Below are 21,086 nucleotides of genomic sequence, written 5' to 3' on the forward strand. Positions count from 1 at the left end.
AATGAAATAAAAGTTTTTTCTAGAACTCAGGCCACCGTTGGAAATATTAAAAATCAAAATCGAAAGAAGCCTTATATAATATTTTTATCACAACGAAATAGAAGGATGACGAGAAATGGTTTTCCAATTAATGACTAAACGAAATAGCTGAGGGTTAAGAATCTCAGTCGACTGGCAAAGCGAACCGTTTCACATTTTTCTACCATTAACTAATAGAATGGAAGACAGAAGACTATTTATTTCGTCTCTCTCTCTCTCTCTCACACACACACACACACACAATTATTTGCAACTGAAGTATTGAAGTAGCATCATAAAATATAGTTTTATGATGCTACTTTGGATCCTCAATAAGCAGGAATGCGTCTCATTCAGCAATTAAAATCACATACCATCCAATCATTACTTTTTCCTGGCAATTCTGATAAATTTCTAAAAGTGGGAACGCGTTTCACAAACATCCACAAAACATCCGCCTTTTGTGGGATTTTTGTTGCGCATCTGCCTAGCAGCCTAAACCACAGATACTCAATCCTAACACAGCCAGCAAGTACATGCGGAACATTTCAGACTGGATTCAGCATTGTATGAAATTGCGGTCGTAGCAATGAAGCCTTTTAATTGCGTGTGTTCCTCCTGGCCGATTTACATGTTTTGTGGGATACAAAAAACGAGTTTTCGAGAAACAAAAACCTTCCACCTTTAACGGAGACTAGCTAACTCACCTTTGGGTGGAAAGTCCTTATTTCTTCGTCTTGACGATTCAACTCATGTTTTTCCAACTAAAAGTAACGCATACCGACTAAATAAGGTAATAATTAGAAAGGTCATAATATTGTTGATGGTTTCCATTCTTGAGTGAATTTATTTGTTTTGGATTTATGACCGAAGAAAATAAGGTTATTTGACAACACGAAATTAAAGTTGAGGGTTAAGAATCGACGTCGACTGGCAAAATGAACCCCTTACACCTTTCTCTACCATCAACTAAAAGCATGGAAGAGAGGAAAACTATTTATTTCGTTTCCCTATCATGGATTATGTCTGTAAATTGCGGGTGTTCTATTGATTCTTTTGAGGGATGAAAAACCAGGTTTCATTGAGGAAAAACCCTACCGCCTGCACATGATCATGACCAATGCTATTTAATTACAATGCGCTAATTGCTAATGGTATGCTGTTTAATGCCCACTAAATATCTTTTACTGCGCTGACACATTTCCATTAGTAACGACATTCTTTATTATTATTATTATTTTAATTTTCAAGGCTTCCAGAAACTTTCTAGTCAAATTTCTGTCTCACGAGGCAGAATGGTTGGTTGTAAATTAACTCAAGGGATCTGCGTTTATTGCACGGTCTGACAATCCTGAAATTAAACCTAAAATTACTTACCCTACATAAGAATGATTAAGAAAAATAAAGCATATCATATAATCACCTGTGGGCCATCAATTGCTTGCTATCCTACTATACACGTAATAATGCATGCAATAAACGTTCATAAAGAGAACTCCTTGAATAATCAAACAAACCACCGAGCAATGAAAACGTCTCTGTGGGTTTCAGATGAACTTGGTAATAAAGTCAAGTTACTTGACTGTAAAAGGCCGTGGGGCCTTGATAAACAGAAAATAATAGCAAGAATAATTAAATGTTTGTTTAACACGACTTGAAATATTAGAAGACGAGTAGGGTCTTTTTTTTTTTTTTTTAATAATCTTGGTAAAATACCTGGAATTACCAATAAACAAATTATGCTGATGTTGCAAACTGTTATTATTCGATATTAATAATAATACCTAATCTATTTCTCGCTTATTGGAGTAATGAACTCACTTGAAAAAAGTTCTATGGAATTCGTAAGTGGAATTCACCAAAAGAAAAAAAAAATAGAAAAAAAAACCCCAAAAAAATTAGCTTACTATTCAACAATCAGAAAAATAAAAAAGTGCACATTTTACTTTTACATGCAAGTGCATATACTTAACCGATGCATCACAAAATTTTTCCTCCCGACCAGCTAGCTACTAACGTGTATTATCAAGAAATCAAAGTTCTTCCGGTACTTCACGTACTGATTGAACGAAAATAAAAAAATAAACAAACAAATAAATAAAGTAAAAAAAAAAAAAAAAAAAAATTCTTACGCTAAAGTGAATCTTTATAAATGAAAGGAAAATTTTATCATAACGTACAGGAAGTTTTCAAAACCTCGAAGAAATTAAAATCAGGTTGAGGGTGTGCTTCAGAAGCAGAAGACTGCCGTATGATGAGAAGCATCCATTGTTAGTTGCTGAAGTGTATTTATTATCCGCCAGTCAAGAGGAAACGCTTGACATGCTTGACTTCGACGACTTTTTTTTTTCTTTAGTTTTAGTTTTTTTAACAATAAGAGAGCTGAGACACATATATATATATATATATATATATATATTTATTTATTTATTTTTTACTTTCACTAAATTTAAAGGCAAAGTTTAATGCTAAAATGACACAAATTAAATGAATTTCTATCTTTATCCCCAAACCTGTTTTATTCTACTTTCTTCAGATTTTAACATCGATTCTGCCATATCTGACCATTGCGTAGTGTTCATATAAAATCTATGATAATGGAGTTATTAGTACGTAGAATATTGAGAACATTGAGCAGTAGGCAGTCTAAACTTCAAATAGAAAGAGCTATTTCCATGGCAACCGTTCATGAGAAAAGTTGTTCTCAGTTTTGAGCGGTGAATGAAAACACCTTCATAGTTCAAACTCAGAACAACTTTTCTCATGAACGGTTGCCATGGAAATAGCGCTTTTTATTTGAAGTTTAGACTCATTACTGCCTACTGCTCAATTATCTGACGCTTGACTTTCATACTCTTAGTTGATTTTTTCTACTAATTTTTTTTTAATTGACTTATCTTTGTATACATTTCCTAAAACATATGACTTGTAATTGGATTTTCAAATTCGTTGTTAATAAGTTTATTTTTCTCCACATTCTGTCCATCCAAATAATTTTAGTTTACAATCATCATAAAAAAGGAAAAAAAAAACTTCTTTTTTTTTATTTTGCAACAGGGTCTCAACGACAGTTTTCTCCCACGTGAAGAGTCAGATCCCTATCTAATTTTCGGTATTTTTTGTATTCTATTATAGATTTTTTTCTTGAAGAAATGAAAAAACGAATACAGTAATTGAAATGATAAATTAAGAGAAAATAAAATATATAGTTTCCATTTATATATTTTTTTTACATGTATTATTTTCTCTTCATTTGTCGTTTGTCATTTCAATTACTGTATTCATTTTTCATATATTTTATTCCTCCCCTCTCTTAATCCATCTGCGTATTATTATTTGCCCATTATCTTACAATATTTTATTCACTTAAACTCCTCCTTTCGTTATAACATGTGCTCACCTTAATTTTGAAATATTGCCAGATAAAAAAAAAAAACTTTTTGGCTACACACAAAAGTTTTCTACATAGCACATAAACATGTGATTTGTGGACCCCGCATTAAAAAGATACGTTATCTGCAGATCAGTTGCTTACTTCCTTGATAATTTCTGTATTTCTCTTATAAAACAGTTGTCTCCTTGAGATTTCTTTTAACCTTCTCTTCAGTTCATCAGAATAGAAGGAATAAAATTTCAGAGAAACCACCGAATAACAAAATTTGGATGAGAAACTGGAAGTTTTGGTTTACGTTTTTGAAAAGGATTCGGATCAACCATTCTTTCTCCAAATACACTGCTTATTTATGAAAACTTAGTGTCTTTTTTTTTTTGTGGATTGGTATTTCATCTGATATGAATAAAAAAAAATGTAAGCCAGGTATTGAATAAATAGGAAGTTGACTGCAATTTAGAACGCCTACTTTGCTAACGCTATAGTGATTTGTCGTTTTTTGCTGTTGCTGCTAGTTCCACTCAGATTTCAGAGGGCAGTTTATTTACATCCTCATCAATCAAAACTAAGGTCTTTTGAGTTGCAGATAGAACAGGTAAAACAATTGAGAGATACCTTTTCGAAGTCAGTAGAACAATATGATCTATAAGGACGTCAGAAGCATTACTTTCGTTTCTCTCTAAAAACAATACCTCCGCCGTGATACGATTGTGCTGTCGAGAAACAGAGTAAGATGAAGTAATTAACTCTATTTCAAATATTTCAACTAGTCGAAAACACTAGAACGGTATGACGGTATGATCTGTGTGTGTGTGTGTGTGCGTGCGTGCGTGCGTGCGTGCGTGCAGTGGATCTCTACGGCCCCCTCCTATCGTATACAGTCTCTCTTCATATTAGTTCAATAAGTTTGAATTGCTAGGAGGACTTTCAGAAACTTAAGACAACTAGCATTTCATATTTAATCAACTGGATTATGTAATCCATAGAGAAGAAGAAAAGAAAGAGAGACAGAAAGAAGAACGATATTTTAGACAACGTCCTCAAGTTCTTTAATTAAATGGGAGTGACGCTTCTAATTTGGCGGGTTGTGTCCTATCAAATGCCTCGTTCAAATAAAAACTGACGATACTATTTAGCTTAGAGTTGGAGTTATAGCAGTAGGCCAATTTTGATCCCAATGCTTCTTCTAATACTTAATGACATAAACCATAAATACATCCACTCTTTCCAAAAAATAAGTCCACTAGTACTTCGTCAAGGCTTGAAACTAGAACTTTTGAGAAAATTTTAAAGGGCTATTAAAACTTAAAACGCTGACAAACTGACTGAATAACTGTAGCTCACATTGAATGACTCACAGTCATTGTATGACACCCTTGGTGTCAAATACATGGTTGATTAATAAGTTCATAACCGCGTGCATAAAAAGAGAGATTTTTCAACATATCATAACGCTTTTAGAATCTCAGTGGATTAAACTGTTTTTCAAAGTGGTATACGTTTTAACTTATGAACATTTTATATACGTTTTTACACTGCGAAAAACTGTTTTAACTTTCAAATTTTAAATTTAAAAGTTAACAAAAGTTGAAATTTAAAAGTTAATAAAAAAGTTGAAATTTAAATTTAGTCACAAGTCATCTAGAAGTTTACAGCATGTTCAGCGATTGTCACCGAGTTCTCAAATTCACCTAATAGTTGTGTGAATTAAGTGGGTGAAAACGCTATCTCGATCGACAATTTGAAACCTTTGCTATTTCCTTCATTCATTCAGAATGATAATCAATGCAGTTCTACTCTACTCCTGGTGTCATGGTAGCTGCCGTACTTAGCAACTTGTCAAAACTAGCAAAAAGTAATGTAACATGTGTCGATTCTATTTTCGTGGTCCTGCTTGATATCCTGTTAGCTATCAACCACGTCAAATGCGTTAACTGCAAGAAGCTATCGCAGTTCTCTTCGGCGACAAAGTTTTCCATTGTCTGCTAGTCGTTTATTTAAATTAGAACTCTCTCTCTCTCTCTCTCTCTCTCTCTCACTCACTCACTCACTCCATCTCTGAAAATAGGACTGGCTATGACTTCTCGAAAATGAGGGAGTGACGGTTTAGAGTATCACAATTCCAATCTGCACTGCTCCATACACTTATCTGGTGAGCAAGCTGTAAAAGCCATTAACCAATCTCCTAGATTAGCCCATTTGAATAGGCGACAGGCTGCTGACCTTCTGGTGGGCAGAAAGCGACAAAAATGTATCCGTCTTCACTATTTAGCGGCATTAAGTGAATTTTAGGTGAAAATAGACTTCCGGTCTTTACTAGTACCTCGACACCCAGGACCTCAGCGTAGGAGTTTCCAAGGGGATCTGAATATTAAAGAAGTTATAGCTCTGACTTAAATCGGAAGAATACGTGAGCTAGAAGATGTTAACATGAGACAGTTTTCAAAATAATGATAAATTGTTTCTCTATGAAAATATTATTCAATTATCATTTTGTATTCACAGAAATCAAAGTTTACTATATGAAAGTGAAGACTTCAACAATGAATGGGACATGACTTAAGACTTATCGATCCCAACAAGGATTGGTAAATTATTATTATTATTATTATTCCTGACACCTCCAAGGAGTCCGAAGACTCATCGCGGGAGGACACCTACAATACAACCGTCTCTACCACTACACCGAACCTCCATTACCAGTCATTTCCATCAACGCCATCTACCTCCCACCACCACCACTAATATTTTTTGTCTGTTAATTGCGTGTGTTCTGAAGGGCCGATTTGTCTGTATGCGGGATGAAAAACCCGAGTTTCCGGGAGAAAAAAACCCTATCGGCTAAAGACGAAAGAAGAACAAGAAGTATGAAAAGGATAGACTTTTCGAAGACGGTTGTCTGTCGTTTGTATTTGCATTCGGTAACAAACTGATATTTGAATAAAGATTATAGACCTTTACATAAACCCGCGTCAAAATATCAAGAAGGTTTATTATTATCGTTTTTAAAATTAAAATAAACGGATAAGAATGGAGGTGGAAAAAAATTTGTAACATTTGCATATAAAAAACGGTCAATCTTTCTTTTGTTTAGATGGTGAAAAATCAAACACACGCGAACAGCATTATACATTCTGAAATAGCAATCCAATATCCCCATCACAGAATCTTTTTAAATCAACTTTTTTTGTTACAAATAAAGTATCCTACTCGCATTTTTTCTTTATACTTTTTGCGATTATTAAATTAGTCAGTATGTTATTTAGGATATTCTCTCTTTACTGGATTCTCTCTGCTAATAGCTGCATGACAAGTTTCAAATTTCTCTTTTTTATCTGTCGATTCTTTAATTTTTTTTTCTTCTCATATTTAGTTGATAGGCGGGGGAGAGGAGACATAATAGAAACTTATAAATTACTACAGGTATTCTATAAGATTGATACCAAAGAAAGTTTTAATATATGACGAGGACGGAGAGAACAAGAGTTCACTCCTTGTAAGAGTTCGGCTAGTAAAAATATTCGGACTATATATTTTTTTTTTTTTTTTTGCTTAGAGAATGGTGAATGAGTGGAATGTACTGCCAGAATTAGTTGCGAATGCGCTGATATAATAATGGTAATACTACTAATAATAATAATTTACACCCGTATAATAATAATAGTAGTAATAATAATAATAATAATAATTTCTATCGGTTGTGATGATCGTTTAGGCGATTTTATTTCTTAATGTTTGCGCAACAAAAATTTAGTTGGCCAAATTACTAACATAAAAAGGGATATGCTCATTTTTTAAAAAAAAAACAACAACAACAAATAAAGATAAATGCAAATATAAACTGGAAATACTCCACTATTCGTTTATGTTGACCGACACTTTTTATGTGAATCCCATTCACGAAAGGTCATAAATCTATCGTGCATGGTATTCACATAAAAAATAAAAATGTGTCGATCAATTTAATCGAATAGCCGAGCATTTCCAGTACATTTTTGCATTTATCTTTATTTATTTATTTAAAAAAAAACAGCGTATCGCTTTTTATTTTAGTCATTTCGTCACCTAAAGTTTCGTTTAATGTAAACACTAAGAAATTATCCAGATGTGAACCACCTCATTGTGAACAACGACTCCTTGTGAATCGTTCGGTAAATGCTGCGCTTGAGATCCCTAACTGTGTATGAACATAAATAACCAACGTATTAAAGAAGAAAAGGACGTTGTTTAAATAAAATCTCCCAAACGATTTCTCAAATGGAAACTTCTTGAGCTACATTTGCTAATTTATACGAGTATAAAGGAATAGTCGTGTCATTTTTGCCATAGCAAAACACGCGTTTCATTTAAATAAATAAATTGCTAAAACATAACTTGTTTTAAAGTAACTCGAACTTTATTTCAAATCCAAGGCTTGAGAAACTCTTTTTTCATTTCTTAATAGATTCGAAAACTTTCAGCATTACATTGAACAGATGCCAACAAAATTTGTTTTAAACTTCATCGCAGATCTTGGCATAGCTTCAAAAAACAACAAACTCCACATATTTTTGCAATCATCGGAGCACATTTGCCTTTCTAAAATATCGTCCGCTGTGGATTAATCTGAAGCGAACTATTTCAAGGAAATTTATGGTTTCCGAAGATGATCACTACCATATGTTCGGCTTCCATACGAATACATGCAACTAATTGGAAAAGCTTTATTATTATTAACACAAAAGGAAAAAGAGCCGATTTGCCATCTCACTTTCTCTACATAAAAAGGGCAATTATTTATTTAAAAATCCAACAAAATATACACAAAACAAGAACAAATTTAAGAAAAAATAAATAAAAGAAAGAGTCAGAATTACTTTCAGATGTTATGACGGAGAACATTTTGCAGATAAATAACTGGAATCAATATTTTCTTGTGATGACAATACATTGGTTCAATTACGCTACTTTCGTTGTAGTCTCTTTCTTAGTGATGCTTGAACAAATGAAAATTTCTTTTTAATCAGTCATGGTAGCAATAAAGCATTATTAAGGTTCCTACCTAGATGTTTTTTTTTTCGATAACCGCTCCACTGATTAGCCATATGAGATGGACAAATTTTTATAATGAAGACTAGCAAGGGTGCAACACAGTGCTGACAAAACAGCTGGGGAAATATCGATCGATTCCTTAAAGCAGATCGTTCTAAATCCTTTACCTAATAGTAGTGGTGCCGGTCAAAGAGGAACTCCAAAGTACAGTCAGGGTTTCCACACTGCGGTTCCAGTAATCTGATCTTTTCTCCTTCAACGAGTAATTACTTTTATTTCTTGTCTTTTTTAACTCTCTGGCAAATTATTTCTTCTGTGTTCAACAGTGTCTTGGAAGCAGTTGGTTGCTGTATCAGTTCCTGTTCACTGAATTGTTTTTAAATTTTAATTGTTACTGAACATATTTTTTCCACGAGACATTTTGTTATATAAAGTATCTCGTGCAAAAGTAATTGGAATATTTGTTGGATGAGTTTATACACTTTTGTTTAATTATCGGTCAAGCGATTCTTGAAGCTAGAGTAATTTTTTTTTATCTGAATCCCATCTGTAAAAAAAGTTATAAACCTATAGAACGTTAGTACCATGAAGCTAAGGATTAGAAAAGGTTATTGTTGATGTTAGTAGAAATGATATAATGATATTCAAAAGATGTTAAGACATTATATTCAAAACACACACACACACACACACACACACACACACACACACACACACACACACACACACACACACACACACACACACACACACACAAATATATATGTGCAAAATTTATATTCATATGAAATATTTATAAAAGTAATGCACAAAATTTAGAATATATATGATGGTTATTTTCTCAAGAGTTAGTCTTTTACTTCCTCTTCAAATATATTTGATGCATAAAGCGTGTACTTTAAAAAGCACAGAACCTTGGCAAGCAGAACTGCTTGGATTACTTATTCAATGCTAGTCTGAATTAATATTTACTACTATTCTTGCAGTAAATATTAAAAGCAATCTAAATTTCTGAGAGTTCGTCACTAATTCCCCGGAGAAGTTGCTCAGTAGATGGGCTGGACAGAGTTGTTTTGAATTATGGCAGAAGCAACCGAGGCTATGAAGACGGTGCATATTATCTCTGTTAACACCTGAATCCACTAAGGGGGTTTGCTTGTCATGCAAGGTGAAAAACCGGGGTTTCCGAGAGGAAATATCCCTCTGCCTTCGTATGACTCCGGCTAACTCACTTTCAATATTCAAGCCAAAGGACATCGTTGTCACGACTGACCTATGGGTTCACCAGATCGGTAGACGACTATTCTCTTGATCACTTTGTTTATCAGACCATTCATTACTGGACTTTTCTTTTTACTAGAAAAAACTCATTCTTTGGAGGACGTAAGGAGCAGAACCATAAATGCATTTTTTAATGTGACTCCTACTCACTCGCTAAAGGTTTACATATTTTATATTTTTTTAACTTTTAATATAAGAATCGTTTTCAGATTTTTATTAAAGAATCCAAGCCATCCACATCCGAAAAGTTAGAACATTATAATAACTTTAGATTGCAGAGTGAAATCCACTGATGAGAAAAGCATTCAGGCAAATTTTACTCACTCAGAAGCATACCAGAATGCAGCGTGTAACAACCTGAACTATTTAAGCGTTTTACAGTAAGTGGGTCCAATGTCTTTCAGTAGACTGATGCATAAATATTGGTAATTTGAATGCAAGTGAAAAGGAAAGGATTATTCGAGCATTTCATGCAAATATGGACCGACATTCGAATGACATCCTATTTCGGAATAATATCCAAACATAAAAATGACGTTATATATGTTTATGACTATGTATTTTATGTATTTTTAAAAATAGATAATAAATAAAATGTATACGTAGTACTGTCATATTTGTGTGGAGTGATAGTAATTTTTGAAAGTTGTCCGTGAAGCCCATATATCTATTGTTCCATCTCTCTCTCTCTCTCTCTCTCTCTCTCTCTCTGTCTCTCATATTACATTTCCTATTGCAAGTATAAGTGGTAAGCACAAAAATTAGATAAATAAATTCACTCCAAATCTTCGCCACATATTTCAATTTCATTTGTAAATTGTTAAGTGCCACTTAAGCAGTTTGTGCTCTTCAAAGGAGAGACAGCCGCTCTACAAGCGCTTAGGTTACATTATGATGAATCAATCGTTATTGGAGACCGCTCATGAGTACCGTATAGCTGCATCGATGAATTTCCAATGTATATATCAACATAGAAACATTTACTTTGTTGATACACTTCGGATAGTTGGAATGTATGGAATTCGTAACTGTAAAGACGGATAACTTAAAACAGAGAATGTTTTGGTAAATTAATTATTTTAAATAATTACCAAGGTTTAGGTTTAGCCTTTTGCCGATAATTTGAATATATTTGAATTTGAATTTAGCCGATAATTTGAATATATTTTTTCTTCCAAAATAATGAAGGGACTATAAAATATAGAAGTATAATACAATATCGATATAATATTATATCCATTTCATGAATCGATATAATAGGATATCGATTCATGAAATCGTATCTGCTATAACTACACATCAGAAATATTTCTAAAGAACTGAACATCTAGCATGTTACGAGTGTGCACAGTTAGTTTCATTTAATCAAGTGGATTGAATCAGTGCCAATTTAAACCACCGTAAGCAGACATACAGGCGAGGTATACCAATAAAATACTTTGGCGAAGTGCGTAGGAATGCTAGAATGAATCTGTGATGAAATAAAATTTATGTTACGGAACAAACATGCACCGAAAACATTTTCTCCCTTAATAAAGATTCCCAAGAATGTTGTTTTTGCGTGTCGAAGGTAGACTATCAGATTAATAACGAGCTTGGCGTCCAAAATTAATCACTTAATAAAACATTTACATTTATAAATTTCACCCCCCCCCCCTACTACTCCTTTCCCTTGTCCGGGAACATTCCATCACAGCATTTCTACATGTCGCAGTCTGCAATGCGACACAAATACGAAATTGACGTTAATACTTCAGAAGAGATCACTGACATGTTTACTCATTCTTATAAAGCGATATTGAGACTCCAAAACCTAGCTAATAGCTGTTACGATGACTGGCTTACTTTTTTTTTGATCAGTGGTTCAAGATTGAGGATAACAATATCTGAATAAATTACCCGTGAGTAGAACATCTAATGGTTAAAATAAAAATAAAATAAAATAAAAATCTAGGCATTTAGTCCAGGTTACGGAATGTTCAATTGCAGTTTAAGCTGTAGTTTAGATTGGTATGTATACCACTGAGATATACCGTAAAAATCTATATTAGTATTTGTAGACATTTGCAAGTCCATGCAACATTTGATTTTCCAATAGAAAAAATTAAGTTTGAATATGTCTAACACGGGAAGAATATTAGTAGAGTTGTTTTAATTGAAGATGCGTTTGGTCTCTTCACATGATGTTATTTTTTTTTCGTAAAAAAACACAAAACGACTGAAGAATACACGTAGTGAATAGCCATAATATATGGTCACATTTTGATAATTTGATCGACACTTTTGATCTGTAAATGTATAATATTTAAAAACTACATTGATATGGAACACAGAAAACTTGTATCATGACAATCTTTCGATGACACATAGCAATTTGTCAAATAACTGTGAATGTGTGTGTTTACTAGAATGTGTGTGAACAAGACCATGTGTGTGTGTGTGTGTGGGAGGAAATGAATCTTCACGTAATCACGGAATCTTCACCCATTTTTTTTTCAAAAAGAGACTAATAGGGACAAAATTCTAAAATTAGGGAGATATACTCATATTTCTTGATAAAAAGAAGTCTAGCAGTGATACTGGATGCATCCTTACACCAAGTCACGGATGACCAGACTTCCACATAAGACGTTCTACGTGAAAAATTCCAATTTCGTTAACTACTGATCGAATTAACAGAATGCTGGAAAATAAAAGAAAAAGAGACGAGAATGAAGACTGTGGCATTCAGTACAGTGTAGAGTTTTCAGGGTTGATGTCAGAAAGATAGAAAGATATAGCATTAACAGAACAAAACGCAACTTTAAAAACTGAAGGAGCTACACATTGGAACTTTTCCAGACAGATTAAAGGGAAAATAATTATCTTTATTTATTAAATTAAATAAACATAAAATTAAAATGCGAATGGTGATTGCAATATGTCACGCCTTTGTTGATCTGGTCTTGAAAACAGAAACTTAAGTTCCTGGAGAAGCTTGTTGACAACTCAGAAAAATCAAGTAATGATAAACAAAACTGCATGAAGAAACGAAAACAACAATGAATATGAAGAACAGAATTAAAATGAAATGATCAGCGATATTTGACACGAAATATAGCAATATATAGTAGAGGTCAAAGGTCAGTGTATATGCTAGTACAGGGCATATTTTATCATTATTGCACATATTTCAGCTACAGGGATGACAAAAGAACATTTGTCAATGTTATTAATGCCTGTAGATATCAGCTAAGTCATTACAGAAGTGATAACTAACGAATATATGTTGCTGGAAGTCAGAAATGGAAAGTCATGCAAAGAAAAGAAGAAACAATTGCATCCAATGACAGATATGAGAATAAGGTAGAAAGACAGAGGGACATCTTGCATATTCCTATAAGGATATAAGGATATGGCATAAAATGAAAAACTAAACTAAACAGAAACTAGTAGTAATGAGTAAATTCTATTGAGAGAGAGAAGAACATGTTTCAAGTTGACGCAAGTGGAAAAATGAGCATCACAATACATACAAAGAAAAGTAAGGAATATTATGAAAAAAGGAAGAAAAAAAGAATATTAATTCCTCAATTAATTAATTTCGTTTTCTTAATTAATTTCTCTTTTCAGGAAATAAAAACTCTTTCCATAAAATGAGGGAATTAGAAAGTTAAGAAGAAAATTTATAAAGTAGAGAAAGGCTATCTAGCTGGGCTCAGTAGAAAACGTGAATATTTAATTCAACAACTGAGTTTTTCAAATGTAAATTATTAAATCTGAAAATGTATTTTTTTAACTTAAAGAATAATTGCCTTGTTTATCTAGTTGCAGTTTCTTAGAAGCAGTGGAAAGATACCATTACTTACTTATTTTTAATATGAAAAATAAGTAAGTAATGGGACATTGAATCCAGATGAGAAAAGCCATCATCGTTTAATTTTAAATGATGGTTTATAACTGCACAAACTTAATTTAGAATAACTTTGTTTAACTCTTTCGGATTAATAGTTGAAACTCCATACAGTGGCTCCTAATTGAAGTCAATTTAACAGAACAGCTGAGTCTTACATTATTCATGTAACGCAAAGTACTCCTGGGTAGCTACGTAATGCAAGTCATCTTCCTGCCTTACTTATGCAGTAAAAACTTAATTAGTTGTAGGACTTTTGTATTTATACGTAAAATTCTCCGCTCTAGGACAATCTCAATCCGCTTTAGTTGTTATGCTTTGCTTCTACTTAGCGCAGTGTTTCACATCTTACGACTGATTGCTTTAAAAAAAAAGGGAATAAAGAAAATTAAAAAAAACTCGTTATTATTAAAATATGTCGAAATATACAATAAATCCGGATGTGCTATCTGTACTCATCACAAGAAAGACAGACCATTACTATACTGGAACATCCGCTCTCAAACTAGAGTCTCATCTCTCTTTTATTGCTGAGGAAGGCCCTCTCCCTCTCATGGGAGAGGATTGGATCAACTTCTCCCATTGGGTCCCATTATATTTTGGGAGAAAGAGTGCATATTTTGTACGTACGAATGAAGGACATCAAAAACATATTCGAACCAGCCTAGTTTTGTGTGGAAAACGGAAACGCTAACCACTCGACTAACTAAGCTGTCGTACATATCCCATGTATCTATCGTTATTATATAAATTGATTAGATTGATATTAATCACTCGAAATACCTTGCGTGTCTTCTCCTGAAATCTATGTTCCTCATGCTTAGATTGATAATGTGTAAAAGAGCTGTGATAAAACATCAGGGGAGAAACTACTGTCTGCTAGCGAACCAAAAAAGATTTTCACGATAATATTAAAATATTAGGTGCGTTTTCCAAGATCTTCGAACCCCTCATTTTCTGACTTGACAAGAAAATCTTACAGTAGAAAAGTCAACTGAGAAAAAAAAAAGCAAAAAAGACGGATGGGCCATCACACGAGATGTTGCATTTTAAATAGATGGGCATGAAAATAACCGAGAAAGAATTCAATTCCGTCCTTGTCCGATGACAAGATTTATGAAAGGGAATGAACTTTCTTTTAAACGAAGCCTGGTCAACTCATATATCATAGACAACATGTTGCCAGCAGGTTACCGTGACATTTCTGTGAGAAATTTATTGAAATATGTTTAATAATACTGTAAAGAATAAATAAATGTCTGTTGATGATGTTTTTTTTTTTTTTTTTCCATTGCAAGATGGTGATCCCAATTTTCTGATTAGTGTCTCTAACACGATTTTTTATTTTAGGCATTATGCATAGTAAAAGTATCACGATACATTAAGAGAAAGTTATATTACTTTCTCTTAATGTATTACTTTCTCTTAAAATCCCGTTTTTTAAAGGCACATATTTCTTTAAAAAATGGAATGATAAAGAATTCATAAGACTGTCAGTCGTCCTTCCTTTTATCAACACATTTGGCTGCCTTCTACAAATTAATTTATAGAAACCAGCGAACTCATTTAATCCATAAAATTAAAACTCGTGATATTTTCTATTGAAAAGGGCTAAAAATAAACCGGAGAAGAATTACAGTTAATAAGGGGAAGTCAACCGACACAAATTCAGAATTTGTAATTATCACATGCCCAGACCACATAACCAGCCTACTCTTAGAAACTTTTTTTTTTACTTCCCAAGTTCAATTTATGGGACACAAAAGACACAATAAAGTTTTCTGCAAGGAACACGACACCTAGAGTAGGAATTCCTCTTAATTAATTTAATAAGAACTGCCTAAGCAAGTCCAGTGCTTGCTTAGAATAATGGAGCGATTTCATCCACTCTGTCAGAATACGAAAGCCATCTTTCTGATAAGTGTCTCCGATAATGTAAACTAGGGGAGGTTTATGATTATTGTCTTAGACTAGTTAATGTAATTAGCGTAGATTAGAGACTCGAGGGAAATGATCTGGAGTGCATGATTGGGTTAGAAAAGCTTCACTGATGGGGTTGAGCGCTACCCTTTTCTCTATTATGCTGTGACAGGTGAGTTATCCGACAAAGGGTTGGAGAGTTTGGTTAATTTGCAAGTTCACGGGAACTGAAACAACATTCTTTTAAACTTTTCAATTTTCCAAGGTCTTTACAAAGTAAACTCCATCTTTTTTTGTCTTTCTTTCTTTTGTTTCTCAGCGTCTAATAAAAGAAAGAACAATGCTTCAATAAATAACTCAATTATGACTTGATCCTCATAGTGGAATCATCCATGAGTGAATCTCTGTTATGTATTTCAAAATGATGTTAAAATTTTCGATTTTAAAATGAAACCGCCACTGTTCGAAATTTACACGCAAGTTGATGTATAATGAAACTAAAGAAACAAAAAAAAAAAAAAAAAAAAAAAATCCATAGGAAAGAAAAGGTTCTTACTGCTGATATTTTAACTAGATTTTTGGAAATATTTAAAATCTTCGCGTCTCTTGATAAATATTATGAATATTTCGTATTCCTTTTACATATTAAAAATGCATAAGTTACAGCAGTAACTTATGCATTTTAAACATTTACCGTAATTAACATAAAATATGTATACAATATCGATGTATATTATGCGTAAAAGTGCAATTTTAGTTTTAAAAACCTGTAAATAAATAAGAAATTCTTATTTTTTCAAATATTTTAGTATAAGCAGACTCTTCAGCTTCCTTCTTTAAATCAGGTGTTATTTTTATATAAATTCTGAATTGTGAATAGTGCTGCTTATAATTTGAATGTTTCTAAAACTAGTCGGGATGAATAATGTTTTGCAAAAGTGCAGAACAAATCAAAACGGAAGCATTGCAAATTTATTTTTGCGCACAGTTTTTATAGTATTACCTTCGACAACCTGAAACGGAGTTCTTGGGAAAACAGTTATAGCGAAAACGAATTCGAAATAATTTCTTTAGTGCTAAAACTGAAATCAGGTTCTCCTTAGTTCTATGTTAGATACTAACAACCATATATTTAAGTAGCTCTCAAAATGTCTATCGTACTTCTTAAAATCATTCATTTCAGGATTCTTCATTCACATCAGAGCAAAATCACATTTGTTACTTTCCAGTTATGCTGATCCAAAGAATTCCCATTCTGCGATGTTAATTCCAGCATGCATCTCCTAACTTGTGCAATTACTGAGTATAGGTTTTCCTTTAACGTACTGGGAATATAAGAATAAAATGCTTCGTGCGGATTAAAAAATAATAATTATGTTGAGAATAACTGTATTCTCCATTCAAACGCCAGAAGATCCATTCCATTCCATTCCAATATTTCGTGATTAATGTGTACATTACTGATTGCATAAAATAATGAAATCAATTCGAGCACATTTCTCGTTCAAAGTTATTTTAAATATGACAAAAGAACAGAAATATTGATTTAACAGCGTTGCAAAATATATCGAAATCTCTTGAAAATATGCAAGATAAAACAACTTCACAAGAAGCCTGTCTACAAATAAATGGAATTTAGTGTCACAACGAAGAGAGCAGACACGACAACTCCTTATACAGCTAAAAATTGACTTGAAATATTATTTTTTTTTTTCCGAGCGAGAATTTTTTTTTCTCTGAATGGACCTCATGGGTGTGGCGCCGAATCCCACTGTGGTATCGATATTTACGAAAGTCTTTAGGCGGTAGTTTAATTCCGCTGCCCGGTAGGAGACCACCACCCTACTCATTTGGAGACTTCAAATGTCTTCAAAAACAGTTCAATGGTTTTCTCTAGACACAGATTCCAGATTATCTAATCCTTAGCCCTCCCCGCGGCACGCGTAGGCGCTCTAAGCTTTCCAACCTTTTTCTCACAAAACAAAATAAAAGTTAGGACTGTGTATTTCGTCATGAATATTGTACTAAAGATGCATTTCGGTTATAAATCCTAAGAGTGACGAGATAAGCTCGGTATATTGTGCGAGGATTAACTGTTCGAGATATTATCTGGTTTCTGTAGCTTTTCTGAAAGAATTCTCAAACTTTGTTTAAAGAAGTTAATTCATCCTCGATTGAAAATTCCTGTAATCCTTAATAGGATTTGAGGAATTCACATAGCCTCTTTCTAATCGAGAGACATGCCCCTTATCAATTACTCTCCTCCTCCCCCAGGCCACGGAGATGACTGAAAATATCATTTAGACGAAATAATAAATTCCAATTCCAATTGGAAAAATGGATCATGATGCTAATTCATCTCCATAAAGAAAAAAAGTTATGTGAAGTTGATAGAATAAACTTGATAAACATTTTAAATTATTACAGAGAGAAAATTTAAAAAGAAAAACACGAGAGTAAAATTAAAATTCCATTACGAAAAGCATTTGAAGTCATTCAAAAATATTGGAGGAACGGACATCCTCCTTAATTGTAAAGATGTTCGAATCTCATCTGGGGATGAAAGGAATTTTTTAGAAATATTATAACTCAAGAAGCACACCAACATGTCCAGAACAGGTTATTAAAGACATTCACGTCTTAGGTTGGATTCAAACTTGTGCGCTTCATGCTTGAAATAAAACAATAACTTTTTAGGACTTTCAACTGATAAGTGCTTAAAATTTCTTAAAATTCCAGGACTGCATTACGAGTAAAATAAAATGAGAGTAAAATAAGGAAATGGGGCTGTCCAGTTAAATTATTCTCTGCATGTCAGAAAATATTATCTTATCTTCAAGCAGGCAAACGTTCAGAATTAAGCAGAGGCGTAGCTAGAGTGGAGCGGATGGGGCGATCAGTCCCGGGCGGCACTTTGAACCTTTTTGAACTTTTGTAGTTAATTCTAAAATACAGTCTCGAGAACTCATTTCCAATTATTGTAATACTACTGCGAATTTTCCTCACGGTTGCTGTAAGTGTTGCTAGTTGTGAGAGAAATTTTTCTAAACAAAATTGATTAAGAATTACCTACGTTACTATGAAATAGACTTCGCCAATGTCATCGACGATTTTGCTAACAGAAAAGCAAGAAAAATAACATTTTAGAATGTTGAAATTAAAGTTTTACTTCAAAAATAAACAGTGTTTTAATTTATTTCTCTATACGTCGTTTTGACTTTTTGTAGTATTTTTGGTGTGTATTGAGAGGGGCGGCAAACTCAGGGACCGCCCCGGGCGGCAAAAGCTCTATCTACACCACTGGAATTAAGCGATATGTTCTTTATTAGCAATAAACTACGCTGAACGATTAGTATGAAGACTAAAGGTTTGTATTGTACAAACAAAATTTCACTTGATATAAATCATAATTTACATTCTCAAGCGCATATTTAGAGACTATGTCGTTGTTGTGATTAAGATATCTGTCATAGCGTAACACGAATGAATGAGAGTAGCACACCTTTTGGAGTTTTGTGCGAGAGATACTTCTTAAGGGGGGGGGAGCGTAAAGCAAATGATAATTGCTAGGTCACCACTTTATAGAAGATAATCGTAATACTTCCATCCAAAAATTCATCAACAAATCAATCAAACCGAATGGATGTGATTTTGTTGTAAAGAAGTACAATCTGCCTATGAGAAAAAGTTTTTGGATTTCTCATTTTTTTAAATGATTTCTTATAAATGACTCAATATTTTTGCATAAGAAGAAACAAAAAATATGCGGCATTTCGCTGAACAGTTGAAAGAAATTGTTATTTAGCAAAGAGCAAATTTCTTAGTACTTCTTCTCGTCATGCCCAAGATCGTGTACTGATCAACAGCCAATAAAGCTGCTTGCAGAATTTTGCAACATTTTCCTATTCATTGCAGATTCACCGTATATTCCATGTGTAAATGTGTTTTTGCTCATAAATATCAAATAAACATTATGAACGTTTTGAAAGGTAAAAAATCTTTCCAAAAGAGTCGCCATTGTTATCTGTGACTGATCGATTTGTTCGAAGACATAATACGAAACATCTAAATTTATTATAAAAATTAAGTGCATAATAAATCCAGCATTATTTCACCGAAAGCTTATTCCCTTAAGCTCTCTGGTCAAATTTCATATGAAACTTTTATAGTTTATGTATTCAGATTTGAAATAATGCTGGATTTAATATCCACCTAATTTTTATAAATTTACATCGCCGAAGTGAAGCCTTTTGGCTCTTTATTTTAGTAAATATCTAAATTTATTGTTTAAGCAAACCCAATCCACAAAAGTTTATAAAATTTCATGTGTGACGTATACACTGTCAAACAAGGCAACATTGTTTTCTAAAAATCTTGATAGATAAGCAACGTATGGAGATCTTTAGGAAACCACCCAAGAATATATTTTCCCCACAACTCATATCTGTAGTAAAAGAAAACCACTGAAATTAAAGAAAAACAAAAGTCTAAGACGAAAAAAAATATTACGAATAAACACTTTAAAATGAAATACAATGGAGATATGTCAAAAGAAAATTATTTTCCATTAAAGTGGGTGCAATTCTTGGTCAGAACTGGAATGAAAAGAATAGTAGATATAGACGTAAGTAAATGGAATAATATTTAAACGAAAAATCTGACCTTATTTCGCTCTCTATTAAGCTAAACCCTTTACTAATTTCTAATAACGTATTTCCAGAAAAACCGCAGTATATTTAAAATCTGTTTAGTTTATAAAGAATTTTACTTTCTGAAAATATTTGAAGGCTAAAGAATTGTGCAAGTTCATAAAATAATTTACTCTGCATTATAGGACCTTCCTTCTAGTCACTAATAATGGATATTTAATAGGGTGAGACTTGTGCATCACTTATGGATATCTTTAGAAACACGATGCCATTAATTATATAGAAAGGCACTTTTCCGGCGTAAATAAATTAACAAGACAAGTTACTTATCCATAGTACAACATTTACGCTCATTAATCTGAGTGATGCTGTCCTACTATAGTTTGTTCGCTCTAATTATGGATGTTGCATGGAACTAGGTAGCCACGCACGCATTCTCGCACAAGAGAAAAAAATAAGTTTACTGAGTTTCTCTTAAATTTTTCTCCTTCTTTCAATATTTTATTCAAATGAGATACTTAATTTTTTTATGTGAATCGCACCCAAAGAATCTACTAAAAGTGCCGTACATTAGTGCTGTACTGGAAATGGAGTTAAATAATCCAGTAACCTTGCTCTAGAGACCAAACAGTAAACTTTTTCAAGCCACCTTAGATCTCCAGTAACCAGAATGAGGATCTTACACAGGACAAAAAAATTCGTCTACCAGCCAAGACGTTCACAAACGTCCATACCGGCAGAGTCGAACTCAAGACATGTTGGCTGCAGGGTGGGCACGCTGTTCTCAGCTCACAAGAGCAGATTAAAAGACAATTAAACGAACTAAGCAGGATCATGTAACGTTTATCAGCATCCGGTTCATACTTCAAAACATAAAATTTTCAGATTTCACGTAAAATATGTG

At 33.1% G+C, this 21,086-nt stretch overlaps 1 protein-coding gene across 1 annotated transcript in view; it reads left to right on the top strand.

Moving 5' to 3' along the window:
• The window catches only part of LOC150110130 (protein kinase C-like 1), a 110,480-nt gene that overhangs the window by 22,818 nt on the left and 66,576 nt on the right, over nucleotides 1-21,086 (top strand). The window lies entirely within an intron of this gene.

Source organism: Typopeltis vanoorti, chromosome 1 (genome assembly GCF_054136105.1).
Source record: "Typopeltis vanoorti isolate ZY-2024b chromosome 1, IOZ_Tvanoo_1.0, whole genome shotgun sequence".
Classification (NCBI taxonomy): domain Eukaryota; kingdom Metazoa; phylum Arthropoda; class Arachnida; order Uropygi; family Thelyphonidae; genus Typopeltis; species Typopeltis vanoorti.